Source organism: Pogona vitticeps, chromosome 1 (genome assembly GCF_051106095.1).
Source record: "Pogona vitticeps strain Pit_001003342236 chromosome 1, PviZW2.1, whole genome shotgun sequence".
Classification (NCBI taxonomy): domain Eukaryota; kingdom Metazoa; phylum Chordata; class Lepidosauria; order Squamata; family Agamidae; genus Pogona; species Pogona vitticeps.
This window is the reverse complement of record NC_135783.1, coordinates 10,067,048-10,095,036: the sequence shown is the minus strand read 5'-3', so window position 1 is coordinate 10,095,036 and position 27,989 is coordinate 10,067,048. Positions and strand designations below refer to the sequence as shown.

Sequence of the window (27,989 nt, the reverse complement as noted above, 5' to 3'; positions counted from 1 at the left end):
TCTTGTGTGCACCTGTTTCTCTAAAATGTAGCTTCAAAAGGCCTTAGGTGTTATGTAAGCGCTTGTGCAAAACGTGCTCTTGGTTCCCCAGAATTCCGTCTTTTGGCAGGAATCCAGTAGCCACCCTATAAATCAGCAGCCTTCTTCACATAAAGTACATAGGTTCTCTAATACCTCGTTTGCATCTCCTTGAATTATAAAAAATATTCCCCTTGCAGACATTCCCAGCACTGACACGCCAGACCAATCCATATGCTATCCTGATTTTTGGAGGCTCAGAAGCGTACTGCTAATCCCTTACAAACCTTGAAAATATTTGGAGGTTTTCCAGACTGTCCACCGAAGATTTTCCCCCTCATAAATAGTGGTTGTGAATTGTAAAATAAGACCTTTGGCTCAGTGTGTGATCTTTTACTACAGGGTGATTCCTGCTTTTCCATTCTTTTAAATGATTGCCCCAAAATAAATTTCCTAAACATGTCCTTTCCTAACTATTATAACTGCATGGCTTAATGCCTGTAACTCCCTTGCATTTTATATTCAAAAATATAGGTACATAATGAATCAGCTAATTGTACATAAACATATCTGGAATGATAAACGTATTTTAAATGGGTCATTTCTCAGGATTAGAATATATTTTTTTCTTTTGCTGGAACAGGACTAATGTGTACACAGCCAACATTAGACAAAATCAAATTAAATAAAGTAAGTTATTAAGTTGATAAGTTTCTTTTCATTAATTACTTTTATTTTATATTGTACTCATTGTGAATTTTTAAATAACTGCTACTACATGTACCGGTATGTTTTTTACAATATTAATATTATAAAATAATCTAACGTTTTGTATATTTAAGTTTGTTTCCATAAAAACATGATTTTGAAACAGAAATGGTCCTTGCTTTTTGTGTGTAAAGTGTATTTAAATATACATAGCAGGAGCTAATAGATTACCCTTTTTATGAAATAGAACTTCTCAAATTAAAATATTTTATAACGTAGAATATATTTTGTAATGATCAATATAATATATGATTTCACAATGTCAGGTAGGAAAAAAGAAAGAAACAAACAACAAGACATTCCAAATTCACATCTGAAGAAGAAAGGTTTTAAGAAATGGAATAAATCGCTTTTTGAATTGCAAAGCTCTAAATGAGTGAAGTAAAGACTTTGAATATAAAGATGATTAAAAAGACAATATCATGAGCAGAAAAGATATTTACAAGTTTAGTCTCTTTCATTTTGACTGTAATTTTAATTAGTTAGACACAGGGGGGTGCTGAATATAAAAGCTTACATTGTGTACTTTCTTTTAAATTGCATTCCACCATAATTTTATGCTTTTCAATTCTTAATTTTTTTCTCTCCCTCAATCTTTCTCCCTTTCTTTCTTTTGTTCTTCATAAACTGGTGATCAGACGAAAGTTATTTTCTCTCAACCAGATTTAAGATTGACCATTCCAGCCTTTAATTTTCATTCTTACGTTAGCCAAATCTCTGCAGGTAACTTTCCAAATCCTTTTGTCTAGATAGCTTGCAGAGTTTTCCATGGAATTATAAGTCTAGACATAAAGCCAGTTCCAGATATTTTATTTAACTCCCCCCCACCCACCTATACCCCACATATTTTGGCCCATGTGTCTTTCTGAGCACCCGCCACACTTAAAGCATGATTAAGAACCCGAATCCAGAAATTTCATTTCCGGGAGCTGCGGGAGAAAATGTATCAGAGAGGCATTGTGGATCCATATGTCCACCCCAATACCCCTGATCCAGATATTAGTTATGGATAGAAAAGATGGGCAACAGTGGATTGGATCTTAAGGATTGATCTCACATTTAAAAAAATCATTTTATGTTCACCCCTTTTTGGAATCGATACATTTTCAAATGCAGTCACGTGGTAGGAACATTCACCCTGTTGTGAAAAAAATTGTTTCATTTCTAGCTATTTGAACCATTTTAGCAGACAACGCTGTCAAGTATTTTAAGTCAATTCTTTTATCATCATGATTTTGGAGGAATGCTGGCCCCACTGCCCCCTTTTTATTTTATTTTAAAAACTTTATTGGTGTATCAATAAATGCCAATGCTTCTTTCTTTCCCCCCTCAAACAACCCCAAGCAGGAAATGGCCCTTTCTCTGCTCAAGCCTTCTTTCCCCACCCACAAAGGAGAGGGGGGAAGGCTGTCTCCTTCTGAGCAATGTATTCTTGTTTTTGTGGTGGCTGCTGCTATAACAAGCAATTTACCAATATGTCTTTTTTAAAAAATAAATAAATAAAAGGGTACAAGCACAGTGGCCACAAAGTGGCCACAGTGCCCAAAAACTTGACCCCTTTGCAAAGGAAATAAATCTACAGCAACATTCACACGTGCAGAATTTGAATGAATTGAATCGATACATGATCAGTACATTTTAAAACAACCCCACTGGCGAGGAGGAAATAAACCAGTTGCCTGGATAAATAAATTGATGTTAGCCATGTGTTGTATGAACGGAAAATTTTGAAACAATCCAAATCATGTCAAAATCGGTATAAGTGGGATTCTTTTGACACGTATGATTGAGCCTTTAGTCATACTTAGAGCAGACCCACTGAAAGTTATTTTCAGACAAAGTGGGGGAACGATAAACTTGAGAGGTGCTATAAAGCCCAAAGACATACAGCTGAATCCTGTGTATATTTGAAATTGGTCCCACTGAGTTCAGCGGTGTTTACTTCCCGGTAAGTACAAGACGCAAAAGTTCTTGTGCATAAAGAAGTTTCTCATACGGAAATAATAAAGCCAAACATGTTTAACGAAATTATGCATCACATCACATTTTTAGGAAGGGTTGTTAAAACACTGATGAATGCATAGAGGATAAGATGATGAGTCAGGGACAGTAAAAAAGACCAAATGGGCAGGCTCCACTAGATACTCTCATACGTACCGAGATGTTTTGCTTTATAACCCAGTGTGATTAAACTGCATGGAAATTAAGAAGTGATAATGCTACAATAAAATAAGTCTTAAAAAATAAAGAGGCTTCTAACAAAAAAAATGCAACATTAAAAACCTCGAAGGAAATACTGGTGGAGGATGTTTTCTCGGTCAACCAACTTATAGGTAAACCCTTAGTACGGAACTGGCTGAGTGCTGAAAGGAAAGAACTACATTGGAATGTAACTTCTACATTTTTTAAAGGTATTGGTTCTTGTTCTTTTATATATTATTGACTTGCTCCCCAGCCCATGCATACCATCAAAGTGGAATGAAATGAGAATGGGTGGGGTTTGGAACTGTCTGAACCAGCCGCATGATCGTTTTAACACATGCACAGTGTTGACATGGCCCTCATCTCCTGCAACTGTAAAGATTCATTCCTAACCTTGCACTTTGGCATATGTCATCACAGCAACCAAATCCAAATAGATTCCCTCAGGGGTCCTATATAAGGAAGCAGGAAAAGGTTGATGGCTGTCTGGACAGCCATTTCTTTTGCTGTTGCCTGCTTTGTTGTCCTTGGCCTCAAACCCTTGTGTGGTTTTCTATTGCTCTTTGCTTTCTTTGGCTCCTTGCTTTGGACCGTGCATCTTTACCTACCTATAATCATGGCTAGCTGCACCTGCATCATGATCACGTATAAAGAAGCAGTGCATCTTTCCCGTGACAGGACAAGCCAATCCAGAGATAGAAACCGTTTACAAAGGATAAGGGAGGAACTGGGTTGGCTTGCATTTTAATGTGAACTATTAAAATTCGCACTCCTGAACCAAGATGTGAGCTCAGTTTTTCTTCACAATTTGCAAGCCCCCAAATTGTGCAATAAAATTATCATGTTAAACAAAGTGCCCACTAATGGGCCGGTCAAGTTGGCGTTGTGTGAGGAAAAATGGTATGTTAAGCAAAATTGTGCACACGTCATCAAACGAAATAAAAAAACCCATTGAAATGAATTGAGAATCGCTCAATGTGTTCCAATGGGTTCCAGTGAAGATCCTCCATAGGGGTGGCCATTTTCGGTGTCTGTAGTGCGAAAAATGGTTCCTAAAAACAGGGGGGGGCATTTTCTTCATCCGGTGGCCATTTTGAAACCCGTCGATCAGCTGTTTGCTGATCGTCGTAAAGTGAAAATTGGTTCCCGAAGCAGGGAACCAATAATCGCTAAGCGAAAAAAACCCATTTAAACCACCGTGAAGCGATCGCAAAAAGTTCAGCGTTAAGCGGATTCATCGTTAAACAGGGTAATCGTAAAGCGGGGCACGACTGTAATAGTTTCTAGCAGCAGATAAACAAAACCACAGGTACTGATCCCACAGATACAACAGTCTTACTTTACTTGAATAGGACTCTGAAATCTGATCTTTCATTGTCCCACACAAATTGAATTAACTTCTAAAATGAATTAGCTTCTACTTACTGGCTAAAAATGCCAACACAGTCATTCTTTCATTTTATTACATTTCTATTTTGTGTAAATTAATACAAGATATAAAATACAAACTATAATAGTTGTGCTCCCCACCACCAGTGGGACCTTCTGGAGAACTCTTCTTCTCATTGTCCTCCTTTCCAGAATTGCATTGCTCCTTGTGTTGGCATTTATTGATTACATTACATTTATTACATTTCTGTGCCACCTTTCTCCCAGTGGGACTCAAGATGGCCCACAAAACATCTAAAAATACAAAAACAGCATAGAAATAGCAATTTAAAAATATTAAACAAGGAATTCTTAAAATTTAAAAACAGAATAAGAAATATAAAAAACTATTAAAAATGATACATAGCAGCAAACATAACCTTGTACGAGGTATTCTCAGTTGTACGGGGGATTTGAGGGGGGGCGTATTCCTAACCTACACAGAATGCCATTGCCTGCTGATGATCTGTTAGCAGCTACCCTATGATTCATTGTCAGCCACTTTGGGAGACTAAAACAAGCATGTCTTGGGTTGTAAATTACATGTATTTGTGCATTTGCTGAAGCAACAGCATGTTTGAATGGGCACATACCAAATTCTTTGCTGATCTACTCAGCCCACGATTTTCTGCTGGCCAGTTACGTGCATTGTCTCTGACATGCATCATGCATTTGAGTAATGCAATGGCTGGCCCGTTGCTGGAAAAGTTGAGTGCCTTACCGCAACAGTTTGGAATGAGACATGCCCTTCCCAGCCAAGACCTAAGTTGTCCTTGGGTAAATATGTCTTCTCTTGAGATCCTTGTTTGCCTTCGTGCAAAGATTGTGGGAAGAAAACACAGAATTCTGCATATTTATTTGCAAAGTTTGACTTGCCAAACTCTTTGGTCTGCATCCAATGTGCAAAAGACTCTTAGCTTTTAGAGTCTAGACATGATCTTCTTAAAAGCATCCTCAAGGGGAAATAGTTTTATTTCATGCTCCGCTTCTGTTCATCACTTCTCGGACATTAAACGCTTCTGGCTTACTTTTTCTAATAGAGACCAGTCTGCTTTGTGATGTCATTCAGTGATATTCTGCATTACCATATGGCCAGACTTAAGGTTGTGCTTTCTCTTGTATCATCTATGGAACTTCACATGGCACATGTACTTTTTTGCCAGAGACCTGGGATCTATAACATTGTCGGAGTTTCTCTTTATTCTACAACTCAGTTCAATAAAATTCATCATCCCATTTCATGAACAATATGATTTCCAGCTACTTAAGGAGACATTTGTCAACTGATTCATCAACCAGCTTTGAAATTCCACAGTACTTTATTAAAATGTCTTATAACTAAACATTACGCAGAGGTTTTTATTCATCAGGCTGGATTGAGACTTGACCCTCCGTGCACAGGAGTCTCAACCATAATACAGTGGGAGCGTCCTACTGCAGGATAACAGGAAGGGATATTTGCCAGTCTTCCCCCTCTTCCCTTGCTCCTCTCAGAGTTTCACTTCTTCACTATACTGGTGGCTTTCCCTAGAGTAGAGAACCAACAGATTTAGTGAGTGATCTGAACCAGGGGCTGATAAAAGACAGACAGATCAAGTGTGGTTTCCTCCGGTCTTTTCTAGATCTACCTGCAGATTGGAACACTTCCGCTTGTTTTGTTCTTCCACTGAGATCGCTTCCTGTTTTCCTTTTGCTTCATCATCTTCGTTAAAGAAGCCAACTGGAAGACACTAAGGTCATCTAGCCGCCTAGAGTGGTCGAAATGACTAGATAGGCGGGGTATAAATGCAATAAATAAATAAATAAATAAAAAATCTGTAGGAACTCTTGTAATAAACTTCAGTGACCTTGTTACCTCTTGCACTATCCTCTGTTAATCAACTGTACTCTCCCCCGCCCCGCCCCCAGTTTTGGCAGTACTACTAGTCTCCAGCATCTCCTCTTCAACAGCCTCCGATTCAGCACTATGCTGCAGTGAAATATCAAATAATCAAATAACTCCAAGTCATAATTGTAGCTTTTCAGGAGATAGAAGGAATCAGCAAAAATGCTCACCTTGCCCTCCAGTTCTCAAAAATTCCTATAAAGCCTATAGTGGAAACAGGAAGAGCCAAGAATTGTCTTCCATCTCTGCTTTTCTGTCCCTCTTCCTATCTCTAGAGTGAACCGTTAGATTGCCCTTGCAGTGTTCTCCAACTCGCAATTTGCAAGAGGGCTTAGCCTGAGGTTGGCATGATACCGGACTGTATTCTACAGTGAGCATTTAATACATAAGGACCATTGGCCACGTTGGTTATAGAAAGTAAGTACACATTCTGAAACACACCAAATACTTCCAGCGTTTGAGAAGTTGCTTTAAAAATAAAATAAAAAGAATAATTATCATTGCTTGTTGCCATTACCCAACTTCCCTTTTACGTTTTATGATGCTTTGATCATCATAACGCCGGTCAGTTTCATTATTTTGTAGCCTTCTCTTTTTTTCCCTTCAAAACTTCCTAACTTAATAATAATAAAAATAGAAATAATTTTAAAAGCAAAATGATGTTTTGACAGTGGCATGCTCCCCAGAAGTAGAAACCTAAAAAACATTTAAACTAAAAGAGCTGCACTGGCTCTACCTAACTATATTCTCCAGTAAACACATCTTTAAATGGAAACAAAAATGTAAAAAACAAACAAACCACAACACATTTCACCTTCGCTTTAAGATATCAGGATATCAGTAAAACTTGAGCAGGTGACTCTTGCTGTTTCCAGTGGCTGACCAGTCTGAACGTTATGCAGAATTGTATCATTTCTCCTGAAAGGAATAAGAACCACCTGGATATCATCATGTTTTATAAAAGATATCTTCTCTCCCAATAGCATAGGTAAAGGTAAAGGTTCCCCTTGACATTTAGTCCAGTTGTGTCCAACTCTAGGGCGCGGTGCTCATCTCCGTTTCCAAGCCATAGAGCCAGCATTTGTCTGAAGACAGTTTCCGTGGTCATGTGGCCAGTGCGACTAGACACGGAACGCCGTTACCTTCCCACTGAGGTGGTACCTATTTATCTACTTGCATTTACAGTACATGCTTTCAAACTGCTAGGTTGGCAGGAGCTGGGACAAGCGATGGGAGCTCACTCCATCGCATGGATTCGATCTTACGACTGCTGGCCTTCTGACCTTGCAGCACAGAGGCTTCTGAGGTTTAACCCGCAGCGCCACCACATCCCTTCAATAGCATACTCCTGATCTTCTTCTTCTTCTTCTTCTTCTTCTTCTTCTTCTTCTTCTTCTTCTTCTTCTTCTTCTTCTTCTTCTTCTTCTTCTTCTTCTTCTTCTTCTTCTTCATTACTCCATTGACAACTAACATTGACTATAGACCTTCCCTTTTTAGTTTAATAATTTCTGTTTTGTGCTATTCATATCCACACCAGTCCTGTTGATTTTTATAAACCATCTAGTTTGCAGTCTTCTACTCTCTTCTCCTGATCCAAGATCATCACTGATTTCTTTATTCCATTGCCCATCTTGCTTCATTGTGCCTTGTCTTTCCTTGAATAACCCAATTTCTATACAGCATAGTTCAGTACTAGTAACCCATCTTTGAGGCACAAAATGATAGAATAATGAAGTTGGAAGGATCCTAGAAGGTCATTGAGTCCAAACCCTACCTTTGAGTTTTAATTTACACTTCCTTAAGGAAATGTCCAGATTCTCGATCATTTTATTAATTTACCTCCTCTTGAAAAATGAGCAGTGTTATTCGCTCTTTACCCCCAAAAGTAACATACCGTGTTTCCCCAAAAAATAAGACAGGGTCTTATATTAATTTTTCCTCCAAAAAAAACCCAGTAGGGTTTATTTTCAGGGAATTTTTTTTTCTCCATGTACAACAATCAACGTCTATTCAAATACAGTCATATCATCTTCTGGTTGCTGCACAAGGGTGGAGGGCAGGGTTTCACTTAACTGGGGCTTATTTTTGGGGTAGAGCTTATATTACAACCATCCTGAAAAATCATACTAGGGCTTATTTTCAGGTTAGGTCTTATTTTCAGGGAAACAGGGTATTAGTTTGTTTCTCCCATGCTCCCAATGGTCCTTTGTAGCTTCCTGCAGAATGTTGTCAGAATTAATAGACAGGTAATTTCATAGAAACAGAAGACACTCACTTATATTAGGCCAGATTATTTGTCAGTCAATTTATATATTATTAAAGTTTTATTTCATTTTATTCTTGGCATGCCAACTTTCATTAAAAGTCACTTCCCAAGGTGATTTATTACAAAGCAGAAGAATAAGAAGTAGGTCAAAAGACAACATACTGTACTATAAAGAACCCACTATAAACAGAAGAGAACTTCTTTCCAACCAAAGGTACAAAGTTGAAATCCATTCCAGTGACATAAGTCTTTTTCATTACCTGTTTTACTACTCAAGTGAAGGCAGGTGAGTTTGAACCTGCAACAGTTGTATACACAAAACAGGGGCTCAACCACTGAGCTATAGCCCTGAAGATAGTTGTGTATTGTTACAATCATCCTTGGTAAGAACTCTTAGAAAACACTATAGGGTCCTCTGGGATAAAGTTTGGAAACCACATGATTTTGCGATATTCATGCTAAAATATCAGACAGCTAGATCCAGGAGATGGTATTCTAGGTTTCTACGCACCCCCACCCTTTACTGTCCTTTCAAATAAAACAGCATTTACCCTCAAAGGGGAAAAAAATGAAATGTGTTCAACATATGGCATCCAAGACCATTTGATATTTTAAATCTATAGTAAATGTCAGGAACAATTTTTACTGCCCTCCCAACATTACAGGCACTCGAATCATTTGTCTTTCAAAGGACTAGTAAACCTTAATTTGCTTTAGCAGCTTTCTCAGTGGATTTTTTATTGTTTCTTACTGCTGCCTCTCAACTCATGTAATTTGTAAAACTAAATATGAACTGCTAAACTCCATCAATCCGGTAGTATTCCTTTAATATCAATTTTTACATAATTAGCCTGCAAACTGTGTTCAATTACTGACAATTAATCTCGTGTACTTGGAAGGACAACATTCATTTTGCAGCGAGCAGCAGGAAGGAAGAACGATGATTTCAGCACTGGTGTGGAGGCGATATATATATTGCTAACATAATGGAGTGTATCCGAAGGAGGGAAGTGACCAAAATAGTGACGGGTCAGGAAACTACATATCAGAAGCAGTTGTGGAAAGAAGAGAAAGTTAAGGAGAGACATGATTGAAGTGTTCAAATATCTGAAAGACTGATGTAGAAAAAGGTAGTGTAGTTTTTTTTTTCTGTATTGGCAGAGCCAATATGAAGGTTTTAGCTTAAACATTAAAAGATGTTTCGTCATAATCAAAACTGTTCAACAATAGAACAGGCTATCTCATATGTGGAAGGATTTTCTTTGCTGGAGGTATTTAAGCAGAGTCCAGACAACATATGTCACGGATGCTATAGCTGTATCTTCTATTGTAGGCTTTCGATTGATTGGATTGAATCAATTTCATGGCCCTTCTATGAGGATTTTGTGAGCCCACTCCCATTTCCAACCCAGTTCCTTCATTCAAATCACCGGTCAAGAATAAATTCAACAGGTTTATTAAACATAGTAAAAAATATTTGTCAACTCTATTTTGTCTTACTTGGTACTTAAAACATTGTCTACAGGCATTGAATGTCCTTTCTTTAAACAGTGTTCTTTAGAGCACTGATAACAACAAGAACTAGTTTCACTATCAAAGACTGTTAAACCCAAGCCACTAGGGATGCTCACTGACCTCACAATTTTGTTCTGATCCCAATCCAACAGTCCGGAAAATGATCATATTGATTTACAGCCTGTTGCTTTAACATGAGTCCAGAATCTATGTTGAAATTCAAAAATCTGAATATGCACTATCAGTGAAAATAAAAAGGTTGACTACTGAGAAATTAGAAATTAAGAAATTACAAATTTGAAAAAATTAAAAATAAGAAATCAGTTGTAAACTGGAAAGTAGAGTATAATAGGTTGACTATAGCTGGAAATAAAAAAACGGCAAGAATAGTTTGTTCCGTTTGTCCAGATTGGCTTTTAGTGAAGTGCATCGTGTCTGGAAGGTTGAAGTCTGAAGCTCAAAATAAATCAAGGCCATTTGGACTCATCTGCGTGCTTCCCGTGGTGAAGTGGGCTTCCTCCCAAGCTAATAGAAACAAAGATGGATGAAAGCCACAATTTCCTGAAGACTTTTGGTTTCTGGAATAAAGGGGAAGCAGCACAGAAAAGAAAAAAAAAATAAGTAAGGAGAAATTAGTTGTGCATCTCTATAAGCCATATCCATCTATGTATGGAAATGGTCTAAGACGATCAAAAATGAACCTGGTGCTAACTTGTCTGTATCCTACCAGCATGTTTTGACCTATACTAGATGCTCAAACCCCTTCCTGGATTGCTGCCTTGTTGTGTTGAAAGGGCTTGAGTAATTCAGAGAAGCTATGGGCTATGCCGAGCAGGGACACCCAAGACAGACAGGTCACAGTGGAGAGTTGAGACTAAACGTGATCCACCTGGAGCACGAACTGGCAAGCCACTCCAGTATCTTTGCCAAGAAAACTCCGTGGACAGGAACAAAAGGCTAAAATACATGACGCTGGAAGATGAGCCCCTCAGGTTGGAAGGCGTCCAACATGCTACTGAGGAAGAGCAGAGGACAAGTACAAGTAGCTCCAGAGCTAATGAAGTGGTTGGGCCAAAGCCGAAAGGATGCTCAGCTGTGGACATGCCTGGAAGTGAAAGGAAAGTCTGATGTCGCAAAGAAAAATACTGCATAGGAACCTGGAATATAAGATTTATGAAGCTTGGTAAGATGGATGTGGTCAAACAGGAGATGGCAAGAATAAACATTGACATCCTGGGCATCAGTGAACTAAAATTCAATTCAGACGATTATCATATCTACTATTGTGGGCGAGAAGCCCATACAAGGAATGGAGTAGCCCTTATAGTCAACAAAATAGTGGGAAAAGCTATACTGGGATACAATCGCAGAAGTGATAGAATGATTTCAATACAAATCGAAGGCAGACCTTTCAATATCACAGTAATCCAAGTTTATGCACCAACCACAGATGCTGAAGAGGCTGAAATTGACCAATTCTATGAAGACTTACAACACCTTCTAGAACTGACAACAAAGAATGATATTCTTCTCATTATAGGGGGTTGGAATGCTAAAGTAGGGAGTCAATAGATAAAAGGAACAACAGGTAGATTTGGCCTTGGAGTTCAAAACGAAGCAGGGCAAAGGCTAATAGAGTTTTGTCAAGAGATAAAGCTGGTCATCACAAACACTCTTTTCCAACAACACAAGAGGCAACTCTACACACGGACATCACTGGATGGGCAATACCGAAATCAGATTGATTATGTTCTCTGCAGCCAAAGATGGAGAAGCTCTATGCAGTCATCAAAAACAAAACCTGGAGCTGATTATGGCTTTGATCATCAGCTTCCCATAGCAAAAATCAAGCTTAAACTGAAGAAAGTAGGAAAAACCACTGGGCTAGTCAAGTATAATCTAAACCAAATCCCTTATGAATACACAGTAGAAGTGAAGAACAGATTTAAGGAACTAGATTTGGTGGACAGAGTGCCTGAAGAACTATGGATGGAGGCTCGTAATATTGTACAGGAGGCAGCAACAAAAACCATCCCAAAGAAAAGGAAATGCAAGAAAGCAAAGTGGCTGTCCAAGGAGGCCTTACAAATAGCAGAGAAGAGAAGGGAAACAAAATGCAAGGGAGATAGGGAAACTTACAGAAAATTGAATGCAGACTTCCAAAGAATAGCAAGGAGAGACAAGAGGGCCTTCTTAAATGAACAGTGCAAAGAAACAGAGGAAAATATTAGAAAGGGACAAAACAGAGATATGTTCAGGAAAACTGGAGATATTAAAGGAAAATTTTGTGCAAAGATGGATATGATAAAGGACAAAAATGGTAGGGACCTAACAGAAGCAGAAGACATCAAGAAGAGGTGGCAAGAATACACAGAAAGATCTGGATGTCCTGGACAACCCAGATAGTGTGGTTGCTGACCTTGAGCCAGACATCCTAGAGAGTGAAGTCAAGTGGGCCTTAGAAAGCATGGCTAACAAAAATGCCAGTGGAGGTGATGGCATTCCAGTCAAACCATTTAAAATCTTAAAAGACAATGCTGTTAAGGTGCTACACTCACTATGCCACAATGTTTGGAAAACTCAGCAGTGGCCAGAGGATTGGAGAAGATCAGTCTACATCCCAATCCCAAAGAAGGCCTGTGCTGAAGAGTGCTCCAAATACAGTACAATTTGACTCATTTCACACGCTAGCAAAATCGTACAAGGTAGGCTTCAGCAGTATCTGGGCTGAGAACTCCCAGAAGTACAAGCGGGATTTCGAAGGGGCAGAGGAACTAGAGACCAAATTGCTAACATGCGCTGGATTATGGAGAAAGCCAGAGAGTTCCAGAAAAAACATCTACTTCTGCTTCATTGACTACCCAAAAGCCTTTGATTGTGTGGACCACAGCAAACTATGGCAAGTCCTTAAAGAAATGGGAGTGCCCCCTGAGAAATCTATATGTGGGACAGGAAGCAACAGTTAGAACTGGATATGGAACAACTGATTGGTTCAAAATTGGGAAAGGAGTATGACAAGGCTGCATATTGTCCCCCGGCTTATTTAACTTCTATGCAGAATACATCATCCAAAAGGCAGGACAGGATGAATCCCAAAATGGAATTAAGATTGCCGGAAGAAATATCAACAACCTCCGATATTCAGATGATACCACTCTGATGGCAGAAAGTAAGGAGGAGTGTCCGCATAGTCTCCCCAGTTTGTTCCTTGTCTAGCATTCTAATTGCTTTCAAATATATTAGTTCAAATACTTCTGGTGGTTGGGACATGATCAGTGATGTAAACATAAACAAAACAAAATAAACAAAATAAAATTACTATATAAAATCATGCTATTAGACCATCAGGAAATTTTCTAAAAATGTACAATTCAAACTTTTCTAACCAATCCGTATTACCGATATTAGTCCATGTGCAGCTGATCTATGCCACAATACCTCTATCTGCTCTGTATCTAATTGTTTTTGTTACATGTTGTCAAGTCTCCAGTGATGCATCCTTACATTTAATCTTTTCTAATTCCTTCATTGCTGCCCTTCCAAGTCTCTGTCTTCTCCTGATTTCCTGGCTGTCTCCATTTGGATTGATGACCAAACTAAGGTACATTAGTCCCCAGATATGCAGATGATACCACTCTGATGACAGAAAGTGAGGAGGAATTAAAGAACCTCTGAATGATGGTGAAAGAGGAGAGCGCAAAAAATGGTCTGAAGCACAACATCAAAAAAACTAAGATTATGGCCACCTGACCCATCACATCCTGGCAAATAGAAGAGGAAGATATGCAGGCAGTGACACACTTTACTTTCTTGGGCTCCATGATCACTGCAGATGGGGACAATAGCCATGAAATTAAAAGATGCCTGCTTCTTGGAAGGAAAGTGAGGACAAACCTAGACAGCCTCTTAAAAAGCAGAGACATCACCTTGCCAACAAAGGTATGCATAGTCAAAGCTATGGTTTTTCCTGTAGTGATGTATGGAAGTGAGAGCTGAACCATAAAGAAGGCTGACCGCCAAAGAATTGATGCTTTTGAACTGTGGTGCTGGAGGAGGCTCTTGAGAGTCCCCTGGACTGCAAATAGAACAAAACTATCAATTCTGATAGAGAATTGGCGTGTTCTGGTCCATGGGGTCATGAAGAGTCAGACACGACTAAATGACTGAACAAGAACAACAATAAATTCTGAAGGAAAACAACCCTGAGTGCTCACTGGAAGGACAGATCCTGAAGCTGAGGCTCCAATACTTTGTCCATCTCATGAGAAGAGAAGACTCCTTGATGTTGGGAAAGCATGAAGGCAAGAGGAGAAAGGGATGACAGAGTATGAGATGGCTGGACAGGGTCACCGAAGCGACCAACATGAATTTGACCCAACTCCGTGAGGCAGTGGAAGACAGGAGGGCCTGGGGTGCTCTGGTCCATGGGGTCACGAAGAGTCAGGCATAACTTAATAACTAAACAACAACAAAAAATCAAAGCACATCTGACAAACGCTTGTCTGGTTTTCTCTTGAATGGCTGCAGTGTTGGAATGCTCGCCACCTCCTAAGGTCATTGGTTCCACTGTCGTACTGCTCTAACAGTTAAGAAGTTTTTCCTGATATTCATCCTAAATCTGGCTTTCTGTAGCTTGAGTCTATTTTTATGTGCCCTGCACTCTGAGATGATAGAGAACAGTAGCCTCTCCTCTGTATGACTATCTTTCAGGTATTTGAGAAGTGCTATTTTATCTCCCCCTAGGTCTCATCTCTTCAAGGCTAAACATGCCAAGTTCTTTCAGTCTTTATTTATAACACACAAGATGAGGGGTTCTCACTGTCATGGTAAGAGCCCCTCTGCTTGTCCTAAAATTATTCCTGGAAATTCTTGCTTGCTTGCTTCTTTTCTGGAACTGTCACCTCTTGAATCAGCCTGGACTCAATTTTTCACTCTAGCAGATTTGAACTGATCTCTTTCCATTTTGCAAACTGACCATCGCTACCTTCTTTGGGTGTAATCTCTCTTTCTCTGATAATCCTCTTTCCTACACGATTCATACAGTAAAGGACCAAGCACAGATTTTTCGCTTAAAGGACCTATAGGTCTTCATCCTTCTTACCGCCTCATTCTACATGCTTATCAACACTCTCTTCTAAGTGGTCTGTTGGTATTAGTTTTCAGGACACACATGCTAAGCTTATCTTGTTTCCCACAAGGAAATGGGAGACGGCTAGGATACAGTGGTAAGATTGTGAAAAGTGAGGATGCTGTTACAGCAGTAATAGATTTGATCTTGGAGTAATTGGCAGTTCTGCCTCCTTATTTATGCTTCTTCTTCCGAGTGTCATCAACATAAGCATTTGTAGTGTTAGATGGGTGCTATTTTATTGTAAGGCAATAAAAATATCCAGGCAAATATATAAAAATTGCACCTTGCCCATGTTAGGATAGAGGGCATCAAATAAACATAAACTGATGAGTAATACTGCTCGCAGAGTCGTATACATTATCTGGCACGTGGCGAGAACAATAAATAGCAGAGGTGGGTGTTTTTTTTTAATGCAGGGATTCTAGTTCAAAAATGCATGCCTATAGAAAGTGAAAAAGAATGTGGCAACCTTCTCTCTTTTTTCCCTGAAAAATGAACGTCAGTCTAGCTCTTCACACATGTCACATTAATGGAAAGGAAAAATGGACGTTAAATGAATTAAAGCTTTCCATTCAAAATTTCCATACATGGGGCAAAATCTTGTTGAGGTAACTTTGGGCCAGCATAACCTGGATCGGTGATTTCCCCTTTGGCCACAGCAAGCTTTCAGGAGTCTCAGGACGTGGATGGTGAAGACTTGAGTAGTAAAACATCAGCACTGGAGGTCCCAATCCCAGCAACAGAGATCCAGCTGTGTGTTTTTTCCCTATTACAGGCTCCCTCCCATGTTCCGATGCTCTCAAAGGCTTCCCCGTGTCAAAAGAAAGCCCAAGGTGGCCTTAGAACCTTAAAGGGCAGGACCGGAAAGTTTCCATGAGTCTAAATTACATGTTTCTGGTACCCAGTCTGAATCACACCAGGACAAAGTTAAACTGCAGGGTTTTGCCCAATATAGGTGGGAAGGTGATACAGCAAATACAAAAGTTGGTCGGCTTTTTGGTTTGTTTTTTAAGCATCTTGTCAAGTGCCCCACCTCCTTTGGGTCTTCTCATGAGGCACCAATCCTATTCAGGCCCTTCTTCCATGACTTGCCTCGCAGGGTTTCAGTAACAAGGCCCCAAGGCCATGGCTATTATGTTGGTTTTCTTTCTTGTTTATCTTTTTTTATGAATTTATGGCATTTGACCAACACCACACACTCACACAAATTCTCCCAAAGGTGGGAAGTCTCCATCATAGCAGCAGAGCGTATCTCACAGACAAGTAGAAAACAATCACAGTTTCTTCTCATGGACAAGAAGGATACGGGAAAGAGTTCACCTCTTTATTCAATACAGCTTGACAAGGATACTTGTCTTTATCATTGTTACTCTTACTACTGGCATTCTAAATTTAGGTTTTCAACTAAAAAGATGCTCAGAACAGCTTACATATAAAAGCCAGTCCTCGCCAATAAGTAAGTTTACACATAAAAAGACAAGACACAAAAGGAAAAAGGAGATGAGGAAGAAAGAGGGGGGGAAAGACAAGCAATATTTCAGCAGGGCTGATGGAGTGGTCTTGTTCCCTCTGTCCTTCTCCTCTGCTGCAGCTTGCTAGAATATCAATCATAGATACAGTCTGAACTTCATTGCTTCAGCGGAAATAAAGAGCCAATGTTATGAAAGTTGTGTGTCTATTGCAAAACAATATAAGGCTTACAACAGGCAGCTCCATCTTTCTTTCTCTCCCCCACCCCACCCCCAAAAACCTGCAAAAGTCAACATTCAAGAAATATATAATAAACCTGAACCTGTTGAACGTAAATCCTAAATAAACACCTTTCGGAGAGTGGGCAAGTTCAGTTAGATGTCATCTGGGTGAGCCCATCAGGAATCTTTAAAAAAATTGATTAAGGAAAATGTACCTTCGGTCCACAGGCTGGAAAGCTGAGTTACTTGTGAACAGCCATAATGGGATATGCCAGGCCACCTTAAAACAGCTGTGTGTCCCCCCACACACACACACATATACTCATTGCTCTTTTGCACCTGTTAAGCAGGCAACATGACAGAAAGAGCAGCTCCTCGTGCTGAGCCGTGGCATGACACCCAACTCAGAGGAATTGTAATTCCTTGTTGCTTTCTTTCCCCTGCTAAAGTTTTGTGCCGTTGTGAGGTGACAATCTCTACATTGCTACTAAGTCCAAACAGGTGCAGAAACAAAGAGGTTTCTGATTTAAAGCCACTGTACCGATGGCACATTGTCCACTCTTTCTCATGGGCCAGTTGTGTTAACATTCACATAATTACCAACTACTATTCCTTTGCTTAGTGGGACGTGGTGCTGCTGCGGGTTAAACCGCAGAAGCCTCTGTGCTGCAAAGGTCCTAAGACCAGCCGTCATAAGATCAAATCCATGTGACGGAGTGAGCTCCCGTCGCTTGTCCCAGGTCCTGCCAACCTAGCAGTTTGAAAGCATGCAAATGTGAGTAGATAAAAAGGTAACACCTCGGTGGGAAGGTAACGGCATTCCATGTCTAGTCGCACTGGCCACGTGACCACGGAAACTGTCTTCGGACAAACACTAGCTCTATGGCTTGGAGAAGGGGATGAGCACCACCCCCCTAGAGTCGGGCACGACTGGACTAAATGTCAAGGGGAACCTTTACCTTTACCTTACTCCTTTGCTTCATTGACCTAGTAAAGAATTTAAGAGACAAAACCCTGTGGTCCAGTAACCTGTTTCCCCTCCCCCCCCCAAAAAAAATGGCCAGTCAGATGTCTCTGAGAAGCAGGTGTAAGAGTCAGCATCCTCTCCTCCTGCTGTTATTTAGGCTTCTGTCCTGTACTCTCTTTTGACAAAACCTTTGAAAAGTTATATTTTGGAGGACCAGTAGCTTCCTGAATCCGTCTTCCCTCCCCCCCCCCCAAAATTCTGGGAATTGTAGCTTTAAGAAAGTAACATTGTCACGGTCTGCCTCTGAACATGGAGTCTAAAATTACTAGTACACAGGAGTGTTGGCAAGTCTTTGGTATCAAGTCCCAGGTCCAAGTCTTTGGTACCAAGTCCCGAGTCCCAAGTCCAAGTTTTTGGTATCAAGTCCCAGGTCCAAGTCTTTGGTACCAAGTCCCGAGTCCCAAGTCCAAGGTTTTGGTATCAAGTCCCAAGTCCAAGTCTTTGGTCCCGAGTCCCAAGTCCAAGTCTTTGGTATCAAGTCCCAAGTCCAAGTCTTTGGTACCGAGTCCCGAGTCCCAAATCCAAGTCTTTGGTATCAAGTCCAAGTCTATGGTACCGAGTCCCGAGTCCCAAGTCCCAAGTCCAAGTCTTTGGTATCAAGTTCCAAGTCCAAGTCTATGGTACCGAGTCCCGAGTCCCAAGTCCAAGTCTTTGGTATCAAGTCCCAAGTCCAAGTCTTTGGTACCGAGTCCCGAGTCCCAAGTCCAAGTCTTTGGTATCAAGTCCCAAGTCCAAGTCTTTGGTACCGAGTCCCGAGTCCCGAGTCCAAGTCTTTGGTATCAAGTCCCAAGTCCAAGTCTTTGGTACCAAGTCCCGAGTCCCAAGTCCAAGTCTTTGGTATCAAGTCCCAAGTCCAAGTCTATGGTACCAAGTCCCGAGTCCCAAGTCCAAGTCCCTATTAAAAACAAGCTGTCTTCATCAGAAAAAAGAGAAGGGTGGATGAGTTGAGTCATGAGTCAAGTCCAAGTCATTGAAAAAACAAACAAACCCCGAGTCAAGTTGCCGATGAGACTGACTTGACAGCGAGTTGTATAAAAAGTTCTTCACAAGTTAGAAACAAGACATATACAGGATTATAGGCTAAAATGCCATGTACAGAAAAGAAACCAAGGAGAAGAAAGTAAGAATTAAACTGGGAAACCAGTTCTTAAAAATTACCTTTGTTATAATGACCCAGAGTGCCAAGGGCATGCATCTTTTCTGACATTTCCTTTCATTCCTCCTTTGAAACAAGGAGGTGGTTTGGGTAAATGCAGGTAAATTAGTATGCGGAAGTTCTTAAGCCCCTCTTAATTTCCTCATCCCCTTTTAATTCAGTCACTATGACAGTGGCCCATTCTCTGGTTCCTCACAATGACACAAGTTCTATTTGCAACTTCTCCCTTGAATTCTCCAAAGAAAGAGAAAAAAAAGACGTTTAGGACCCACTAGTCTGATCAGAAGCTGAAACATTTCCTGCTGATTTCAGCCTGCAGTGTTGCAACCGACGAGTAAATCGGGTGCTGTTCGTCAGAGGGACACACGACTCCTTCCCTGTAGGTGGTCCCTGTTTCATTAGGCTTCAGGTTGATGGTACCGAGCGGTAATCCCAAAATGTGCAATGGGTACATCTACCTCATTTTCCATTAACAGCGTTTCTCCAAACACGCTGGAAGCAAAGATGAACCATAGATTTCACCTGGCTTATTTTGATCCTTGAAGACTCAATTGATTATCCAGCATCGCTGTTGGATGCTTGCTGCTCCCGTTAAAGGATGTCTGGTACATAACTAGAGGAGACTGGAATCTGGCACAATCACGCCATTTGAGCATACTGTGTGTGTGTGTGTGTGTGTGTGTGGGAGGAATAGTTGGAAGTAAAGCTGATAAAACTCTTTGCTTTTTCTCACAAATTAAATGAGCTCATTTCAGAGGATTTTCTGTATCATTTGAAATTATGTGGATCATCCCAGATCTAGCTGTACCATGAGCATCCAAGAGCGAGCAGATGAGGAAGCCAAGATTGAATTTCCCAAACTTTCCTACTTTAAAACTAACTTTTTCCCCCGAAGTTTTCATTCAGCAGGATCTAAGCAGGAGGTTTCTTCTCGGAAACAATGACTCTTTTCAGTATTTTATGTGGTGGGTTACTGTGCTACACTAGCCATGATATGGCCAAGAGAGATCTTTCTTCTTGCCAGCTGTGAATGCCACTAAATTTCATTTGGCAATGGGACACAGATGGCTACTGTAAGAAGAAAAATCCTTTTCCAGTTCTGGACACCATACTTTAAGAAGGTCGCCAACAAACTGGAACAATGTATTCACGAAGGCTTTCAGGGCTGGGATCTAATGGTTGTTGTGGGTTTTTTTTTGGGCTCTTTGGACGTGTTCTGAAGGTTGCTCTTCCTAACGTTTTGCCAGTCTCTGTGGACGGCATCTTCAGAGGACAGCACTCTGTGCTCCAGTGTCCTCTGAAGTGCTGTCCTCTGAAGATGCCGGCCACAGAGACTGGCGAAACGTTAGGAAGAACAAACTTCAGAACACAAACAGCCCGAAAAACCCACAACAACCAAACTGGAACAAGTTTAGAGGAAGGCAACAGAAGAGTGGAAACCAAGCTTTATGAGGAAAGACATCATCCATCAGGGCTGGAGAGACAGTAAGGAATAAATTAACTCTGCTCACACATTATACCCGTGGGACATGGTGGCACTGTGGGCTAAACCGCAGAAGCCTCTGTGCTGCCGGGTCAGAAGACCAGCTGTCGTAAGATCGAATCCACGCGACGGAGTGAGCTCCCATCGCTTTGTCCCAGCTTTTCACCAACCTAGCAGTTCGAAAGCATGCAAATGCGAGTAGATCAATAGGTACCACCTCGGCGGGAAGGTAAAATGGTGTTCCCTAGTCACTCTGGCCACGTGGCAACGGAAACTGTCTTCGGACAAGCACAGGTTCTACAGCTTGAAAACGGGATGAGCACCACCCCCTAGATCGGACACGACTAGACTAAAAATGTCAAGGGGAGTTGGACATACACATACGTCCTATCACCATACACACATATGTCTCTCCACATGTTCATGAGAACTCCAAATGATTGACAGTAAGGTCTGAAAAGGAGCTTGTATGCACTCTTGGTTGAACACCATTGCAGTGTGACAGTGATCAAGAGCCTGCCTTATCAAGGTTCCCAGTTTGAGAAGTGCTGCATATCTCTTCTCCCGAATGTCCTTGCAAGGTCTTCTCCAGGTCTTCACCGACTTACTAAAGTCGGACTGGGGATCATGGGAGTCAACTTATCATGGTTACAGCCTTACTTGCTCTCAGGCTACAATACCTGAATAGATCTATTGTCCTCATGGAATACTTTGGTGTCAATTTCCTGTATGGAAAATCCTGAGGATTTCGGATAATTGTAGATTATGGTGTGTGTTGTCATTTCCTCCTATTCAGTGAAAGACACAGATTTCCTCTTTACAGGAAGATAACAGGGGCAGGAACATGGCTTGCATTCTCAATGGGAATGTGGAAGGAAAGAAGACCCCCCAATGTGGTGCCTCAGTGGTTCCCAGCTGTGGGTAACCCAAGTGTTCTTGGACTGCATTTCCCAGAAGCCTCCACTACCAGCTGTGCCTGCCTATGAGGAGCTCACTAGCTTGACACAAGCTTGCTCTGCTGCACCCTTTTTTCTCACTTCCTCCAGCAACTGATATACAGATGTACACAGACTTTGATACTGGAGGCGTCATCCTGACGAATAGAGTCAGATTCAAACAAGGAAGAGTAAACTCACCAACCCAGTCTGATTTCAGTCTCAACTCACCAACCCAGTCTGATTTCAGAAGCTAAACAGGAGGTGGGACTTGTTTAATTCTTGGATTTGACTTGAGTAGGGAATACTGGGAATTTGTGAGTGGGGCTTTTTTTTAAAAAATCATCCTTCCTGAGTCCTTCGAAAACCATTACTGCCCTTCAGACTTGAGTTGACAATACTCAACAAGATGATCCAGTGGTCCAACTCAAAATATGAATAGTTTACTAATCCGAGGAAGATTCAAGCAAGGTGAAGTACCTTTTTTTCTACCAAATTTATAGAACATTAACCAATAGTTTCAAATAGAAGAGGTGGACTTGAGGGCTGTTGGATCTGGACTAAGGTTGGCAACATTTTTATATGATCTGAAAACCCTGTAGGCTAGTCTGAAGAATCAAGGATGAGTTTGTTCTTTTGAAACGAAGATATTTTAATACATTTAAAAATAATGTGTTTTGGATGAAGCTCATGGCCATTCTTCTTTAATAGATGGTTATGGGGTCCAGTGACAACAACCAAGTCTAATAAGAGTTATTGAAGTTTGAAAAACTGAGGGATTAAAACTTTTATGTTCCTTCCTTCCTCCAGGTAGTTCCATTTTTGGGAATTTTCCTGTAAACTGGTGTTATAAACCTTTATTTTTAGTTATAAGCGAGGGGTGTCAGGAAAGATTAAAACGTGGAGACAAAGGCACTTCAGTTCTTGATCTTTTCTTCTTCTTATCTCAACCTTTAGAAAGTCTTGCTGGAAGAACACAGAGAACAGCAGGAAGGTTTTCTAACACACCTTTGAGAACTCCTTCCACTCAGATCCCAGGGTGGCTAGAATAGTAAAACTCAGCGGTTCAAAAAAGTCTCCGGGCCAGAAAAGGGAACCTTTATCTCCAAACGTTTCAAACGCATTATATCAACATATTGACTGAAGAAAAAAAAAGACGCTTCTTAAAAGACTTCTTGTAGAGAAATTAGTTTAAGGCTACCCACGTCAACCACTTGAGAGCCTTAGCTTCCTTGAAAGTAACAACAGTTCCTCTTGGATATCATAAATTTGCACAGGAGCCCAACTCACTTAATAGTCTTCTTAAATGTTTTGAAGAAGGGAAAGACAGATCTACTTGCCAAGAGGAAGATGCTGGAGACGCTATTTCATGCGGTGAGATCTTGCATCAAGGAACGAGGGAGGGATTTTTTTCTTTTCTCCTCCAAAAGCCATCTCATCTCGGATATAAAAGAAATAGTATACAGCCCATTTAACCTTCCAGGGAAGTTTTCATCAGTGGAAACATCTAACGTTTGCTATTCATGCTAGACCTACTACCAAAGGTTCCTCTTACTGATAAACAGGCCCTTTCTCTTCCTTTCCCTCCTAAAACCGCTTATTTTTTTTTTTCTAGGTAGCCCTGGCACTGCATTTCGAGAAGGAAAAAGGTTTCACCTGCTGAGAAGTGGATTTCTCAAAGTAGAAAAACAAACAGTGATTAATATCATTAGTTAACAAGCTGAAAATTCAATAGCCAATTATTTGTGCAAGGTTTTCTTTGCAATACATTTTTAAATAAATTCTTTGCTTTACAAGGAATGGCAAAGCCGGTTTCCCTTGATGAAAGAAAGTAAAATTATGGACTTTTAATTATTTCTGATGTTTTTGAAAAGAATGAAATCAAAAAGATCTTCAATCAGCCTTATGACAAAAACATGTTCTCATATTTACGCCAACATGACACAAAGATTTGGACCTTAACTATAGAGCTCTAAGTGGCTTGGGTCCAAGGTTTCTCAAAGACAGTATCTCTCGTTAAGAACCGGCTCGGGTGTTAAGATCATCAGGGGAGGACTTTCTCTCAGTCCCACCACCTTCACAGGTGCATCTGATGCAGACATGGGACAGGGTCTTCTCTGTGGCTGCTCCCAGACTCTGGAACTCCCTCCCACTGGAGACCAGGCTGGCCCCATCTTTGCTGTCCTTCCACAAGCAGGCAAAGAGCTTTCTCTTCAGGCAGGCCTTTCCTTAATGACTGACAGTCTGAATGGAGTTTTAAAAATGTATTATTGTATTTTTTAAATGTTTTTGAAAATGCGTTTTTAGTATTGATTTTATTGACCATTTTTAATATAATACTTGTTTAATTCTTTTAAAATATTTGTATATTTACCATTTTTACCTTTTAAATATTTTTAATGATGTAAGAGACCTTGGGTCCTTTTAAGGAGAAAGATGGGGTAAAAATATTTTAAATAAATAAATAAAATCAATGAACTATTCTGTGATTGATGTAAATAGAATAAAAATGGGAAAGACAATTCAGTTGTATCAGGAGCTGAGTTTGTGACAACCTTTCTTGGTGCCACAAGAACCATGTTAGATAGTCGTAGGCATCTTTTAGTCTCGAGAGACTATGGTAATGTGCTCTGAACAGAGGTCTTGAACAACTTCTAGTGTGGCCAATTTGAGAGTGACCATCCCTGCCACACTGAAAACAAATCCAATCTGTCTCCTGTCCAGCTCCCTGATTATGCTGGTTTCGGGACGGCCTCGGCCTGCTGAACAAGTTCCTCTTCAAATTGGGAGAGGCTGTGAAGCACCGCCTGCCTCCAGGCTGAACGCTCAGAGGTCAAGGTTTCCCATCTGTTGAGGTCCATTCCGAAAGCCTTCAGATCCCGCTTGCAGATCTCGTTGTATTGAAGTTGTGGTCTCCCTCTGGGGTGATTTCCCTGCACTAATTCTCCATACAAGAGATCTTTTGGAATCCGACTGTCAGCCATTATCATGACATGCCCAAACCAACGTAGATGTTGGTGTTCCAGTAATGTACAAAAGATGTCAAGACTGCCATGCCAAAAGCAGCATCGTTCTTCGTCTGGACATTGAGATGGCAGTGCCTCACAAAGGTCGATGGATTAAACCATGTAGGTGCATGGCAGATGTAAGGAAGCTCTATTCCATGGTGCAAGGCAGTAGAGGTTGACAGTGCTCTGGTAGAAGGAGCTCTTAAATGTTCAGGAGGTGTCTTGCCTCTGAGGTCATAGGCCAATGAAATTGCTTGAACAATCCAGCACAAGATAGTTTGAGGCGAAGCTGAGGCACCCTTATGAGGGCCATGACAACATAAGAAGAGCCTTGGAGACTTTCTGAACGATTTAGTTCTATGAATGTAGAAGGCCAAAGAGCGTCTTAGATCAAGCATGTGGAGCATGCGCTCGAGAGGTGTAGAAGGAGATGGAAATAAAGTTGGTAAAATCAGTGGTTTATTGAGATGAAAATCAAAGACAATTTTAGGTAAAAATGCTACATCAAAGTAGAGAGTAATCTTATCTGGATCAAACTGAAGGAAAGGTGGGTCTGATCTGAGGGCTGCAAGTTCGCTGGTACGTTTGGCAGATGTTATTGCTATGAGGAACGATGTTTTTAAAGAGAGTAATTTGAAAGTAGTGGCAGCCATTAGTTCAAAGGGTGGTCGGGTAAGTGCGTTAAGGACGAGTTGCAAAGAACATTGAGGAAGAGGATATTGAAGTGGGGGACAGATATTGAGGAGTCCCTTGAGAAATTTCTTCAGCATGAGAGAAAAGCCTAGCTAAGTCAGAGTGAGAAGGTTGATGAGCTATAATAGCAGAAATGTACACCTTGATGGTAGAATGATAGAGACTGAGATGAAAGAGATGGAGGATAAAGGTAAGTAAAGTCTTCAGTGAAACTGGAGTTGCGGGTAAGTTATGAGAATGAGCAAAGGAGAGGAATGATTTCCATTTGTTTTGGTATAACCTTTGGGTTGATGGCTTTCGAGCTCGATCTAGTACATTTTGTAAGGTGGGAATATCCTCCACGCTGTCAGGTTCAGAGAGTCTATGTTGGGGTGGTAAATCATCCCGTTGTCTTGGGTCAGAAGGTTGGGGATCAACGGGAGATGGAACACATTGGTTGATATCGATCTCAGGTGGGTGAACCACGGTTGACGTGGCCACCATGGGGCGAGGAGGATGGCACTGGAGTGGATCGAAGTTGATTGACGGTTCATTGTATGAGTGGAATCAGAGGAAATAGGTAGAGTGGACCTCCGACCCAGTCTATCATAAAGGCATCGCCGAGTGAGTTTGTGTCGACACCGGCTCAGGAGCAATACCATTGGCACTTGGTGTTGGCCTCGGAGGCAAAGAGATCGATGGACGGAACACCCCATCGGTGACAGAGGAGGTCAAAAGCTTCATCGTTCGGTGCCCACTCGTATGTCATTGTGTTAAGACTGAGATGCTCTGCAAGACGGTTGTCGTTTGTGGTGATGTGGACAGCTACCAGGAAAATGTGGTGTAGGTAGCATCATCAAATGAGGAAGAAACGTCTACCAGGTGAGTTGACTGGCAAGTTCTGATGTTACTATGAGATGTTTGGAAGGGTGGTCTGTTATAGGATCAAATAGCGATAGGTACCATAAGGGACGTGGTGGCGCTGTGGGCTAAACCGCAGAAGCCTCTGCTGTAGGGTCAGAAGACCAGCAGTCGTAAGATCGAATCCACGCGACGGAGTGAGCTCTCGTTGCTTGTCCCAGCTCCCGCCAACCTAGCGGTTCGAAAGCATGCAAATGCAAGTAGATAAATAGGGACCACCTCGGTGGGAAGGTAACAGCGTTCCGTGTCTAAGTCGCACTGGCCATGTGACCACGGAAGATTGTCTTCGGACAAAACGCTGGCTCTATGGCTTGGAAACGAGGATGAGCACCACCCCCTAGAGTCAAACACGACTGGACAAAAATTGTCAAGGGGAACCTTTACCTTTACCATGATTGTAGGGACCTCAGTTCGAGCCTTGTGTGCTGAACAATGACTGTCGTAGAAGCCATAAGCCTGAGAAGGTTGCCGGGCTTGATACGCCGATACTGAAGCTAGGGGCTGGATGGCTCGTTTTAGTTTGGTGATTCACTCTTGAGGGAGAAAGGCTCTGGCTGGAAGGGAGTCGAAATACACCCCAATGTAGGTGGCGGTCTGTGAAGGCTCGAGATGGGATTTGGCAAAGTTTACCTTGAGTCCTAGATTTTGAAGTATATTTAAGCGATTTGATCATAGAGGCAGGAATTGAAGACGGGGTAAAAACCACCTTATTTCAGTTGAAACCAATCTCTGAAATAAACATGTTTAATTAAATCCGAACCTTTTTGTGCCTGAGAATTCCTCAGAGGGATGGACTGATTATCCAATACTCTTAAATAGTTGAAAGCATGTAATAGGACCCCTTCTCACTGAGCCGGTAATTCAGATAAGCCTCAAGGCTGATTTGGATCATAGTTCCAAAAACATCTTCCGCAAATCTACTAGACCTTCTTGAACGTAGACATCTCCAGTATCTGTCCAAACCAGCCTAATTTCTTTGCTCAACTTTAAAGCACACCCTAACAATGGGCTGTTATTCAGATTCAGCAGAATGCTGCTTCATATATTTCAAGTGTGTTAGGTCAGAAGCCGTATTCTGCTTACGTACGCTTGGGAAGAGATGTTGTGACATGCCTGTGGATGTGAATGCATCTTTTATTGGCTATGAAAAGCTTTTGATGTGGCCCAACATAGAAACTGAAGCAGTTGTTGGTTTAAAAAAAAACCACCTTGATTTATGATGTTTGCATAATTGGGAACTGCTTCTGGCAACAAAAAGCTGCATGAAAGTTGAAGATCAGAGGACAGAGAGAGATAAAAAGGACTATGACAAAAGATATGTACTCTCACCACTTTTTTTGAGGTGTATTCTATGAATATCTATGGAGAAATACCTGCTGATTCAAGTGAGAGCATAATTATCAGCAACATCAGTATTAAGAGGTGACAGTGCTCCTCAGTAAAGTCAATGGAACAAATAAGTTACACAATGTGAAAAAAGAAGGTTAAGAAAACCCAGGTTAATCATAACCAGCAAAAAGCCTGAAGTCTAAGAAATGGGCCTTGAATACTGTATCTCCCATCAAGCCCAAAGAAATAAGTCCGAGAAGATCATTGTCACAGCAGTCACGTAAGAACATGCCAAACTGCGTGGCTCTGCCTTTTTTTTTACTGTGGTCTGTTTAAGAAAACCAGCATTTTAATTGGAATTAGAGCTCAGTTTAATTATCAGCAGGCAAATATGTAAAGCGCAGAACAAAATTGGTTTGCATAGCAAGGCATTTCAGGGAGAGAGAAAAAATGTAACTTCTCCATTGACTCATTCTGGGCTCGTTGCATTTATCTACAAAGAGGCCCACAAACAATTTCTATTATTCAGATCCTGACCGTGGCTGCTAAATGCC

At 41.0% G+C, this 27,989-nt stretch overlaps 1 long non-coding RNA gene across 1 annotated transcript; it reads right to left on the bottom strand.

Annotated features, from left to right (window-relative positions):
- Window positions 1-153: 153 nt before the first annotated feature.
- LOC144584925 (uncharacterized) lies at window positions 154-18,233 on the bottom strand. The gene is made up of 2 exons (XR_013539414.1): window positions 6,045-18,233; window positions 154-5,943 (listed from the first exon to the last, which is right to left on the bottom strand). It is a non-coding gene; the product is annotated as an uncharacterized LOC144584925 (long non-coding RNA).
- Window positions 18,234-27,989: the final 9,756 nt, after the last annotated feature.